Genomic DNA, 12212 nt, shown 5'->3' on the forward strand with positions numbered 1-12212 from the left:
TTCTACTTAGAATAAAAGGGTTGAGAAGAAATTTGATAAAGGTTCAAAATAATGAGGGTGCTGATCGAGCAAATGAGGAGAAACACTTCCCATTGGTGCAAGTGTTGGGAACCAAAAAAGATTGATTTAAGATGAATGACAAAAGAACCAACGGTGACATGAAAAACCTTTTTACATTGAGTAATTATGACATGGAATGTACATACAGTTTGAAAGTGTGGCAGGGACAGATTCAATCTTCTCTTTCAAAAGAGAATTGGATAAGCACCTGATAAGGAATAATAGTCAGAAATCTCACAACACCAGGTTGAAGTCCAGTTGGTTTATTTGCCACAAGCTTTCAGCGTGCTGCTCTCCTTCATCAGATGAATGGGAGTTCTGTTCACAAACAGGGCATATAAACACAAACTCAACTTACAAAATAATGGTTGGAATGCTAGTCTTTACAGGTAATCAAGTCTTAAAGGTACAGACCGTGTGAATGGAGAGCAGGTTAAGCACAGGTTAAAGAGATGTGTATTGTCTCCAGCCAAGACAGTTAGTGAGATTTTGCAAGCCCAGGCAAGTTGTGGGGGTTACAGATAGTGTGACATGAACCCAAGATTGCAGTTGAGACCGTCCTCGTGTGTGCAGAACTTGGCTATCAGTTTCTGCTCAGCGATTGTGCATTGTTGTGTGTCGTGAAGGCTGCCTTGGAGAATGCTTACCCAAAGATCAGAGGCTGAATGCCCGTAACTGCGGAAGTGTTCCCCAAAAGGAAGAGAACGCTTTTCTTTTTTCCTGTTGGGAACACTTCAGCAGTCACAGGCATTCAGCCTCTGATCTTTGAGTAAGCATTCTCAAAGGCGGCCTTCACGACACACGACAATGCACAATCGCTGAGCAGAAACTGATCGGCAAGTTCTGCACGCACGAGGACGGTCTCAACTGCGATCTTGGGTTCATGTCACGCTATCTGTAACCCCCACGACTTGCCTGGGCTTGCAAAATCTCACTAACTGTCCTGGCTGGAGACAGTACATATCTCTTTAACCTGTGCTTAACCCCCTCTCCACTCACATTGTCTGTACCTTTAAGACTTGATTACTTGTAAAGACGTGCATTCCAACCATTATTTTGTAAATTGAGTGTGTCGTTCTCTGCCCTGTTTGTGAACAGAACTCCCACTCATCTGATGAAGGAGCAGCGTTCTGAAAACTTGTGGCTATTGCTACCAAATAAACTTGTTGGACTTTAACCTGGTGTTGAGACTTCTTACTGTGCTTACTCCAGTCCAACACCAGCAACTCCATCAAGGAAAATAATCTCAGGACTATAAGGAGAAGTCTAGTGAGTGCGACTTGCTGATATGCTCTTGTAGAAAGAGGCATGGACATGATGCTTCAAATGGCCTTTTGGGCTGGAACTATTCTATATCAAGGTAATCATTCCATTGTCTTTTTATTTCAATACCAGTTTGTGACATTTTAGTGATGCATGTACTGGATTCCCTAGTCTCTTTGAACATCCACTGTTTATAACTTTTCACCATTTAGAAAATATCCTGTTTTATCCTTTGTAGGTCCAAATGGACAACCTCACATTTGCCTACATTGAAATCCATTCTTGATAGTTTTGCACGTAATCTATCGGTACATCATTGTAATACTATACTTCCGTCAATGTTGCTTACGATGCCGTCTATTTGAATTTGAAAATTTAATATATTGCTTTCTCTCTCATCATGTAGGTCATCAATAAATATGGTGAATAGTTGAGCCTTTACATACTACTTTAAGGGACACCGCTAGACATGAACTACTAATTAGAATACCTGCCCATTATTACTTTTTTCCGTTTCCCGCTGCTCAGCCAATTTTCTAAGTAGAATCATGGAATCCCTCCAGTGCAAAAGGAAGCCATTTGGCCCATTGAATCTGCACAATCTCATCCAGGCCCTATCCCCGTAACCCCATGTACTTTGATAATTCTCCTGACACCAAGGGGCAATTTAGCCTGATCCATCTACTTAACCCACACAGCTTTGGAATGTGGGAGGAAACTGGAGGAAATCAGGTCAATAACTTGTCTTTGATCCTTTGGGCTTTGACATCAGTAACTGCAGACCGGGTGGGTATGTAATGACGCAACTATTTAAAGGGTCAAATGATGGAAGCACGGGGGTGCAGAATAGAAGTATGTGAGAGCTGCTCAGATTACTGAATAAACTGTTGTTGTTACACGTCCTTGGTCGCAGTCATGGGAACCTTCTACGTAATGTTAGGAGATGGCAGTATGATCCAAGGACTTTGCAGCATTATGGTCAACAAAAACCTTGTGGGCAACTGGGTGAAGTTTTAAAAGGAGTGGCACGTCTATTCCATTGCTGGGGTATCTGACAAATCAAAAGATTAAACCTTTCTAAATCTCGTGGACTGCAAGGCTGTCAAGAAGTTTGAATCTTTTGTCTTTCAAATGGAGAAGGAAAAGGACAACCCCAAAATAATCTCTAAAAAGTTTGAAAATATTGCCTGCGAGTGCCTGCACGTGTTTAACGTGCAAACCCAAGATCTGGCAAATCAAGATCATATATGGAAATCTTGAAAATCCTATCAACGAAGTGTGTTTGATGCCCTTACCAATGAGTTAGTCAGGAATTGGATAGTCTGTGGAGTCCACAGTGATCTTGTCCACAAGCAGCTGTTGTGAGAGAAAGATTTAACACTTCAAACATTAACATTTGCATGCTAAATGAACAATCTGAAAAAGTAGCAAAGAATTTGGGTGGGAAAGAGAAAGGTTTCGCGGTACAGGGCACATCTGCCCCAACTGTGTTGGTCATTGCACTGAGAACAGAACAGGAGGTCTAGTGTATGGTGAATGCTGCAATAAATGTGGCAAGTGAAATCATTTTGCAAAATACTACAGGTCAAAAACACAGTGGCCTTTTTCTGCCACCAGCCACATTTTAGCTGGTCAGTTGCCAAGGTAGTAAACAAACTGGACCTCAGCCAGAGCACCAAACCACTGAATCCCCAACAACACTCTACTGTGAAAGTTTTGACATGGTCACAGAAAAGGGTGAGATTTTCACCACCCTGAACCTGATTTGCATCAACGTGAAACAGATGAATATTGACACTGGAGCCATGTGTAATGTATTATCCCAGTGAATGCTGCAAGAACTAAACTCATCTGCAGCATTAGACCACTAAACCCAAGTGGACCTTGTGATCTATGGCAGATAAGCTGTCATAGGTCACAAGGTGTGCCCACTCTCCATTGCACACGGAGCAGCTGTAAGTTTCATGCTGTCACCCAGAACATAAGCCTAGGGCTTTGAGACAGCATCACACTGGAACTCATCCAACTCGGTTCAGAGGTACATGCTCTGCAACATAAGGTCCCAGAACTGATTAGAGTACAAAGACCCTCTTCAACTGCAACAGCATTGGTAAGCTCCAGTAACGTACCACATGAGACTAGATGACTTGGTGCCATCTACAGTTTGTGCTCCAAGAAGAGTACCAGTAGCCAGGAAGTGGTAAGTAGTCAATGAACCGCATTGGATGATGACATTGGATATCATAATTCCCATAGCTGAGGACTGAGAATGGGTTTCAGCAAAAGTTGCTGCTGTAATGAAAAATGGCACAGTCAGGATTTGCCTCGATCTAGTGCACTTAAACAAGGCACTGCTCAGACCTCATCACCTACATGCCCAATATTAAGGTTTTCAGCTTTCTGGATGCAAAACGCGGGTTCTAGAAAATCCCGCTTGATGAAGAATCCTCAAAGTTTGCCACATTAATGTCTCCAGAAGGCAGTAAGCTCTATGGGAAGTCTCTATGGCCTTCAGTAAGCTCTATGGGAAGTCTCTATGGCCTTCAGCAAGTTATTCAATGGTGCAAGGAGAATCTCTTTGCAGGCCAACCCTGCAAAATCATTATTGATGACATTTTGGACTAGGATAGTCCTCTTCGAGAATATGATACCCATCTTCGTCTTGTACTTGACAGAATCAGAACCGTACAGCTAAAGCAAAGCTCTGCTAAATGTAGCTTTGGGGTCAACAGGTTCCTTATGTGTGTTACAGCTGAAGATGTGAAGCCAGATCCAGACAAGACGACAACTGTACAATAGATGGCCCTCCCAATGATAAGCACGTTTTACGGCACCTCCTTTGATATGACAAATTATCTTTCTAAGCAAATTCCTTGTTACTGAGGTTACTGAGTGAGGTTACTGAGCCTCTTTGTTAGCTCCTCCATGAGGACATTGAATGGTATTGGCAAGAACACCATACAGTGCTCTTTAACAGACTCAAACAGGCATTCTCAGCCCCGCCTATGCTTCAATACTTTGAAGTTAGAGCACCCATTCTCCTGCCAGCAGATGCCTCAGCACAGACTTCGTGCAGTCTGCATCCAGAATGATGGATCAAGAACCCTTATTGACACTGACATATTATGTACAGATCGAAAAGGAACTCCCAACTGGAGTCATTGTCCGTCAGAAATTCCATGAGTTCATGCATGATTGTCCAGCAAGTGTGGAAACACTTCATCAACCAATCATAATCATTCAAATAAAGCTCTTTACAATGCGGTTGCAGTGCATTATGCTAAAGCTATAAGGCTACGATCTCCGTGTTGCCTACAAACAAGGTAAGGAGCTATACTTGCTGATGCCCTTTCCCAACCTTCCTACCCATTACAGACGAGGCAGATTGTGTGAGGAAGACATCAACATTGACATCAAAACCATAGAGGTGCTGCCCTCTTGTAGAATCCAAGAACTCAAAGATGCCCCAAAGGCAGGCATCACAGGCAGACAACTATGCAATGTCATCATGAGGGATTGGCCTAATCCTCAAGGGAGCTTCCCGACGAGCTCTGCACATACTTCACCATCACAGATGAACTAACCATACAGGATGGACTGATACTGTGTGGGCAGTATTTCATCATCACTATTGTTCAGAGGTACAACACCCAGCAACTTCACCACAGACACTCAGGGTTGGAAGCAATCAGATATAGGCCAGGGAGTCACTACACTGGCCCTACATGTACGCCAATACGGAAAAGGAAGTCTCCAGATGTGTACTGTGCAATGCGCTCAAGCTGCCTCAAGCAGACTTACCTATGAGAGGTCCTGGGCTTCCCACGGTCATTCCCGATGGCTGACATCTTTGAATGGAATGCTAAACAACAATTGGTCTTATTCAACTCGTTCCACGTGGTTTGAATTTGATTACACATGATGAGTAAAACAGCCATAATCAAGTTCACGACACTTTGTCACACATGTCCCTCAGACTCGTCAGACAATGCTTGCCAATTGATCTCTGTGAATTTTGAAACTTTGCCCATACTTAGGACATTGAGCATATCACGAGCAATACCCTATGTCCATGGCCCAATGCCCTGTTTAAAATGGGCATAATGCTCAGCTGAACATCTTCTTAGTGATATACCCAGCATCACTCAGTAATCTGCTGTACTCCGCAGCCTGTGAAACATGCCAAGACAGTACCTGCCTTTGTCAGCACAATTCTTCTCCGGATGCACCAGAACCATAATTTCTATTACCAAGGCTTTTTACAGCCCAAACTCGAAACCAGTGTGAGTGGTGCTCTCATGGAATGTCAGTTTAAAAGGGAAAATGCACTGTGATTATAATGTCCACAGACTTGGCCCTCAAGCACCTGGCTAAATGATGAGTATCAATCCATGTGCGGCCACGAGAAAGTGGCAGCCTTGGATGGTGCCCAATATGTACAAAACCAATGTCACCTACTTGGGTATTAGAATCAGCATCAACAAATGCCACAATACCCCAGCTATCCAGCCTACAATACAGGTTGTCTATCCTAGCTGGAAATGGAGCTAATCCATTGAAAGCCTGCTCTGACTGGGTACACTGAAGGTATGCCCCAGGTCATCCACACTGAAAACACTAACCCAAGAACATTAGACAACACAGCCAACTGGCACAATCACATGCTCAGGGCCAAATAGAGTCACAGAGGTTTACAGCATGGAAACAGGCCCTTCGCCCCAACTTGTCCATGCCGCCTTTCTTTTTAAACCCCTAAGCTAATCCCAATTGCCCACATTTGGCCCATATCCCTCTCTACTCATCTTATCCATGTAACTAGCTAAATCTTTTTTAAAAGACAGAATTATACCTGCCGCTATTACTACCTCTGGCAGCTTGTTCCAGACACTCACCATCCACTGTGTGAAAAAATTGTCCCTTTGGACACTTTTCTATCTCTCCCCTCACATTAAACCTATGCCCCCTACTTTTAGACTCCCCTACCTTTGGAAAAAGATATTGTCTATCTACGTTATCTATGTCCCTCATTATTTTATAGACCCCTATAAGGTCACCCGTCAGCCTCCTATGCTCCAGAGAAAAAAAGTCCCAGGGTATCCAGCCTTTCCTTCATAACTCAAGACATCAAGTCCCGGTAGCATTCTAGTAAATCTTTTCTGCACTCTTTCTAGTTTAATAATATCCTTTCTATAATAGGGTGACTAGAACTGCACACAGTATTCCAAGTGTGGCCTTACCAATGTCTTGTACAACTTTAACAAAGTGTCCCAACTCTTATCTTCAGTGTTCTGACCGATGAAACCAAGCATGCTGAATGCCTCCTTCACCATTCTGTCCACCTGTGACTCCATTTTTAAGGAGCTATGAACATGTACCCCTAGATCTCTTTGTTCTGTAACTCTTCCCCAATGCCCTGCCATTAACTGAGTAAGTCCTGTCCTAGTTCAGTCTACCAAAATGCATCATCTTGCATTTGTCTAAATTAAACTCCATCTGCCATTCATCAGCCCGCTGGCTCAATTAATCAGATCCTGTTGCAGTTGGAGATAACCTTCACTGTCCACTATGCCACCAATCTTAGTGTCATCTGCAAAATTGTTAACCATGCCTCCTATATTCTCATCCAAATCACTAATATAAATGACAAATAACAGTGGACCCAGCACTGATTCCTGAGGCACACTGCTGGTTACACAGGCCTCCAGTTTGGAAAACAATCCTCTACAACCACCCTCTGGTTTCTGTCAAGAAGCCAATTTTGTATCCATTTAGATACCTCATCCTGAATCCTGTGAGATTTAACCTTATGCAACAACTTGAAATGTGGTACCTTGTCAAAAGCCTTGCTAAAGTCCACGTAGACAACATCAACTGCACTGCCCTCATCTACCTTTTTGATTACCCCTTCAAATGAAATGAATCACAAGGGGAGACGATTCTCCTGAAAAAAATTCTCTGTTGAATTGGCAGGAAAAATGGTGTAATTCACAATTTTTTTTTAGTGGGAGTTCAGATTCTAATCTCCCACACTGTGCACTGCAGATGTCACAATTGTGAATATCATTAAAAGCTCAGGGGCAGGGCCAGAGTCTGTTTGGTTCTGGACAGATCCTCCACCCCAACCGATCCCAATGCAGAGTGGCAGCGGGACCCCTCCCCCTTGGCACTACCTGATGGATTTCTGGTGGGCAGTGCCAAGGTGCCCCTGACACATGGGCAGTTGCCCCTTGGGCAGTGCTGGGGCCCCAGGCTGGCACTGCCAGGATGTCCATGTCAGGGGACACCCCCCCCCACTGCCCGACCCCTGGGGGACCCTGATTGCCCTCCAGAGGGGTCTTCTGCTAGTTCCCCGAAAGTGGGAAGCTACTCTAAACCCCAGTGGAGTGAGAGATGCTATCAAGCCCAGAGAATTCAGTCCTGGGCCCAATAATTGCACTTAAAATAGATTAAAATCACTTATCTAGTCTTCCCACCAGTTTCCAGTGTGGTCTCGACTGCGATATGCATGTGTTGGGAATGTGTGCATGAATCCTGCAACGGGCATCTTCCAACCTGACGTGCCAAAAAAACTAGCCCTTTGTGATAGGAGAATCGGATCCAAGGTTCCTGGATTATATAATAAATTAGTCTACAACTAGTATTCATCTTTCTTCTTTGAACAACAAAATATTGGTGGGAAATTGAAGTATGATTGGCTATGCACCAACTACAACAGCCTAGCCTGTATTTCACCCTATGTACATGGTTATTAATGTTGGCTTGTTCAATCTGTATTATTATAAAATGGATTGCACACAGTTACTACTGGTGCATATTTCAGTTTTTCTTACTCATTTGTAGGACATGGACATCATTACCTGGCCAGTATTTGTGCTCATTTATTGTCCATCTCTAGTTATCCTTGAGAAGGTGGTGGTGAGCTGCATTCTGAAATGCTGCAGTCCATGTGCTGTGGGTTGATCCATGATGTTGTTAGGGAGGCAATTCCTCGATTTTGACCCAGTAACTGTGAAGGAATGGAGCTATAGTCAGAACATTGAGTGGGGAACCTGCAGGTGGTGGTGTTCCTATGTACCTGCTGCTCTTGCCCTTTAAAATGGAAGTGATCGTGGGTTTGGAAGGTGCTGTCTAAGGATCTTTGAATTTCTGCAGTGCATCTTGTAGTTAATACACATTGCTGCTACTGAGCATCACTGGTGGGTGGAGGGAGTGAATGTGGTGCGAAACAAGCAGGCTGCTTTGTTCTGGATGGTGTGAAGCCTCTTGTTGGAGCTGTGCTCATGCACCTATCCAGGTGAGTATTCCATCACATGCTTCCATATCCACTGTATGCCTTGTGGATTGGCTTTCATGGGTCAGGAGAATTAGTCGCGACACCACTCCTAGCCTCTGACCTGCTCTTGTAGCCACTCTGTTTATGTGGCGAGTCCAGTTGAGTTTTTGGTCAGTGGTAACCTCAAGGATGTTGACAATGGGGGGAATTCAGTGATGGTAACACCATTGAATGTCATGGGGCAGTGGTTAGTTCTCTTTTTGGTGATGGTCATTGCCTGACGTTTATGTGGCACAAATGTTACTTGTCAGCCCAACCCTGGATTTTGTTGTCTATTTCTTGTCACATTTAAACATGGACTGCTTCAGTACCTGAGGAGTTGTGTGAATAGTGCTGAACTTTGTGCAGTCATCAGCGAACGTCCCCACTCTGACCTTTTGATGGCGGAATGGTCATTGATGAAGGAGCTGAAGATGGCTGGGCCTAGGACGCTAGCCCAAGGGACTCCTGCAAAGATGTCCTGGAACAACCCCCACACCACCGCCACCATCACCACAACCATCTTCCTATGTGCTAAATATGACTCCAACCATTGGAGACTTTGCCTCCAATATTCAGTGATTCCAGTTTTGCTAGGGCTCCTTGATGCCACAGTTGGCCAAATGCAGCGGTATGTCAACGGCTGTTACTCTCACCTCCTCTCTGGAATTCAGCTCTTTTGGCCATGTTTGAACTAAGGCTGTAATGATATCATGAGCCTAAGTGACCCTGGTGAAATGCAAACTGGGCATCGCTGAACAGCTGCTGCTTGATAGCACTGTTGATGATCCCTTCTCTCTCTTTCTTGATAATCAAGAGTAGACTGATGGGCAGTAATTGACCAGCTTGGATTTCTCCTTGTTATTGTGTACAGTACATACCTTGGTTGTGGGATTGCTTAGCTCTATCATTTGCTGTTTGATATGGAAGTAGTCCTGTTTGGTTGCTTCACCAGGTTGACAACTTATTTTTAGGTAGGCCTGGTGCTGCTGCTGCACTCTCCATTGAATCATGGGGTTGATCCCCTGGCTTAATAGTAATTGTTGAGTGGGGGATTGCAGCGGTTGCAGAACCGATGGCTCTGACATCCATCATTATGAAATGCTTCGAAAGGCTAGTCATGACTTGAATCAACTCCCGAACTACCTGATCCACCACAGTTTGCCTACCACCGCAACAGGTCCACAACAGATGCCATTTTCCTGGCCCTGCACTCAACCCCCGAACACCTAGATAACAAGGACATCTATGTCAGACTCCTATTTATTGACTATAGTTCAGCCTTCAACACTATTATTCCCATGAAACTCATTTCCAAACTCCATGGCATGGGCTGCGTCACCTCCTTCTGCAACTGGATCCTGAACTTCCTAACTCACAGGCCACAGTCAGCAAGGATAAGCAACAACAACACTTCATCCATGATCATCCTCAATACTGGTTGCTCCACAAGGCAGTGTTCTCAGCCCCCGACTATACGCCTCATATACCTATGACTGACCAAATTCTCCTCAAATTCAATTTTCACGTTTACTGACGATGCCACTGTAGTGGGTCGGATCACAAACAATGACGAGTACAGGAATGAGATAAGAGAATCTGATGAAGTGGTGCGAGAACAATAATCTCTCCCTTAATATCATCAAAACAAAAAGCAGATTGTCATCGACTTCAGGAAGTGTAAAGGAGAACATGTCTCTGTCTGCGTCAACGGGGACAAAATAGAAAGGGTCGAGAGCTTCAAGTTTTTAGGTGGCCAGATCACCAACAACCTGCCCTGGTCCCCCCATACTGACACTATAGTTAAGAAAGCCCACCAATGTCTCTCTTTTCTCAGAAGATTAAGGAAATTTGACTTGTTAGCTATGACTCTCTCCAACTTTTACAGTTGCACCATAGAAAGTATTCTTTCTGGTTGTATCACAGCTCGGTAATCGTTCCTGCTCTGCCCAAGACGGCAAGGAACTACTGACGGTCGTGAATGTACCCAATCCATCATGCAAACCAGCCTCCCAACCATTGATTTTCTCTACACTTCCCGCTGCCTTGGAAAAGCTTTCAGCATAATTAAGGGCCCCACGCACTGCAGACATTCTCTCTCTCGCTCTCTTCCACTACCTTCCTTCAGGACAAAGATACCAAAGCCTGAGGTCACGTACTAACCGACAGAAGAAAGCTTCTTCCCTGCTGCTGTCAGACATTTGAATGGACTTGCCTTACATTAAGTTGATCTTTCTCTACACCCTAGCTATGACTGTAACACTACCTTCTGCACTCTCCTTTCCTTGTCTATGAACAGTATGTTTTGTCGGTATAGCATTCAAGAAACAATACTTTTCAATATATGTTAATATGAATGATAATGAATCATAGTTGTGGTTGCGGATTGTGTTGGAGTACAATTCTGCTGCTGTTGATGACCCACAATGCTTCATGGATGCCCAGTCTTGAGTTGCTAGACTTGTCTAAAATCCATCCCATTTGGCACAGTGGTAGTACCACACAACACAATGGCGGTTTCCACTCAGTCTAAAGATGTGTGCATGCAATTCATCGCATGATAAGTTTTCAATCTCAGCCTTAATATAATATCCATAGACATTCCCCTATCCAATTCTTTAGTCATCTTCAAAAAATTTCACACATGGTACACCAGGCAATACCTAACCTTTAATGCTGGCCTTCTCCAATCAACTGAAACTTTTTATAGTGTTCAGCCATTCTGAGTGGAATATGACCATATTTGTTAAAAGTACGAGGCTCAGACAGAAAACTGGCATGTGGTTTTCCTCTAGATCTTGAGCCTGTCTGGGAGGGGGGGAAAACAGGGTGGCCATCGTTTATGCCATCACTCTGGTGGGATGGGACCTGATAGAGCTAGCACCTTGGCTCCACAGAGATCAGGAAAAGATGCCCTCATCAGCACCACCACCACCACACCCCCCCCCCGCCCTGCCCCCAAACAATCATCAGGGTTTGCAGAAGTATTGCTTGGCAGTTCTTTCCCCATTGCCCCCCCAGTGTCCGCTTTCCTCTGCCTGTAAATTCCCCCTTCACTGCCATTTCTCCCCCACCACACATAGATGGAAACCCCCTCCCTCAACCCAATGGGGCTTCCATGGGGCCTGCACTGGCTCTGCACACAGCACAAGTCTGCATTGCCAGGTTGGTATGCTACCCTGTGCCAAGTGGCAGTGTCAGGGCCCAGGCCAGGCATGTCCCTCCTGTCCCCCAGACTCTGCTTACTTCTGTGCTCCTGGAGGGACACCCTGACTGAATTTTGTTTTTAAAAAGCTGTTGTAAACTTCGCCAACTTGACGGTGAACATGGGCTGAATACTGCTTCCATTAACTTCAATTATAGTCTCTCACAATTTTCCAGAAACAGATGTTAGGCTAACTTCTTGGAATTCCCTAATTTCTCGCTGTCCCTGTCCACTAAATAATAATTGACATGAACAATTTTAAAAACTAAGAAAACAATAATTTCTGAGTTGAGTGAACTTTGGAAGGTTTTAAAACACTAAAGTGGAAACCATCTTATCCTGGGGATTTGTCATTATTTAATGTAACTATTT

The 12212-nt window shown here is 44.3% G+C and overlaps 1 protein-coding gene across 5 annotated transcripts in view; it reads left to right on the forward strand.

The window, feature by feature from the left end:
* slc10a7 (solute carrier family 10 member 7) overlaps positions 1–12212 on the forward strand; it is a 363006-nt gene that overhangs the window by 49607 nt on the left and 301187 nt on the right. The gene's annotated exons all lie outside the window — the stretch shown is intronic.

Source organism: Carcharhinus amblyrhynchos, chromosome 1, assembly GCF_965287045.1.
Source record: "Carcharhinus amblyrhynchos chromosome 1, sCarAmb.v2.hapA, whole genome shotgun sequence".
Lineage (NCBI taxonomy): Eukaryota > Metazoa > Chordata > Chondrichthyes > Carcharhiniformes > Carcharhinidae > Carcharhinus > Carcharhinus amblyrhynchos.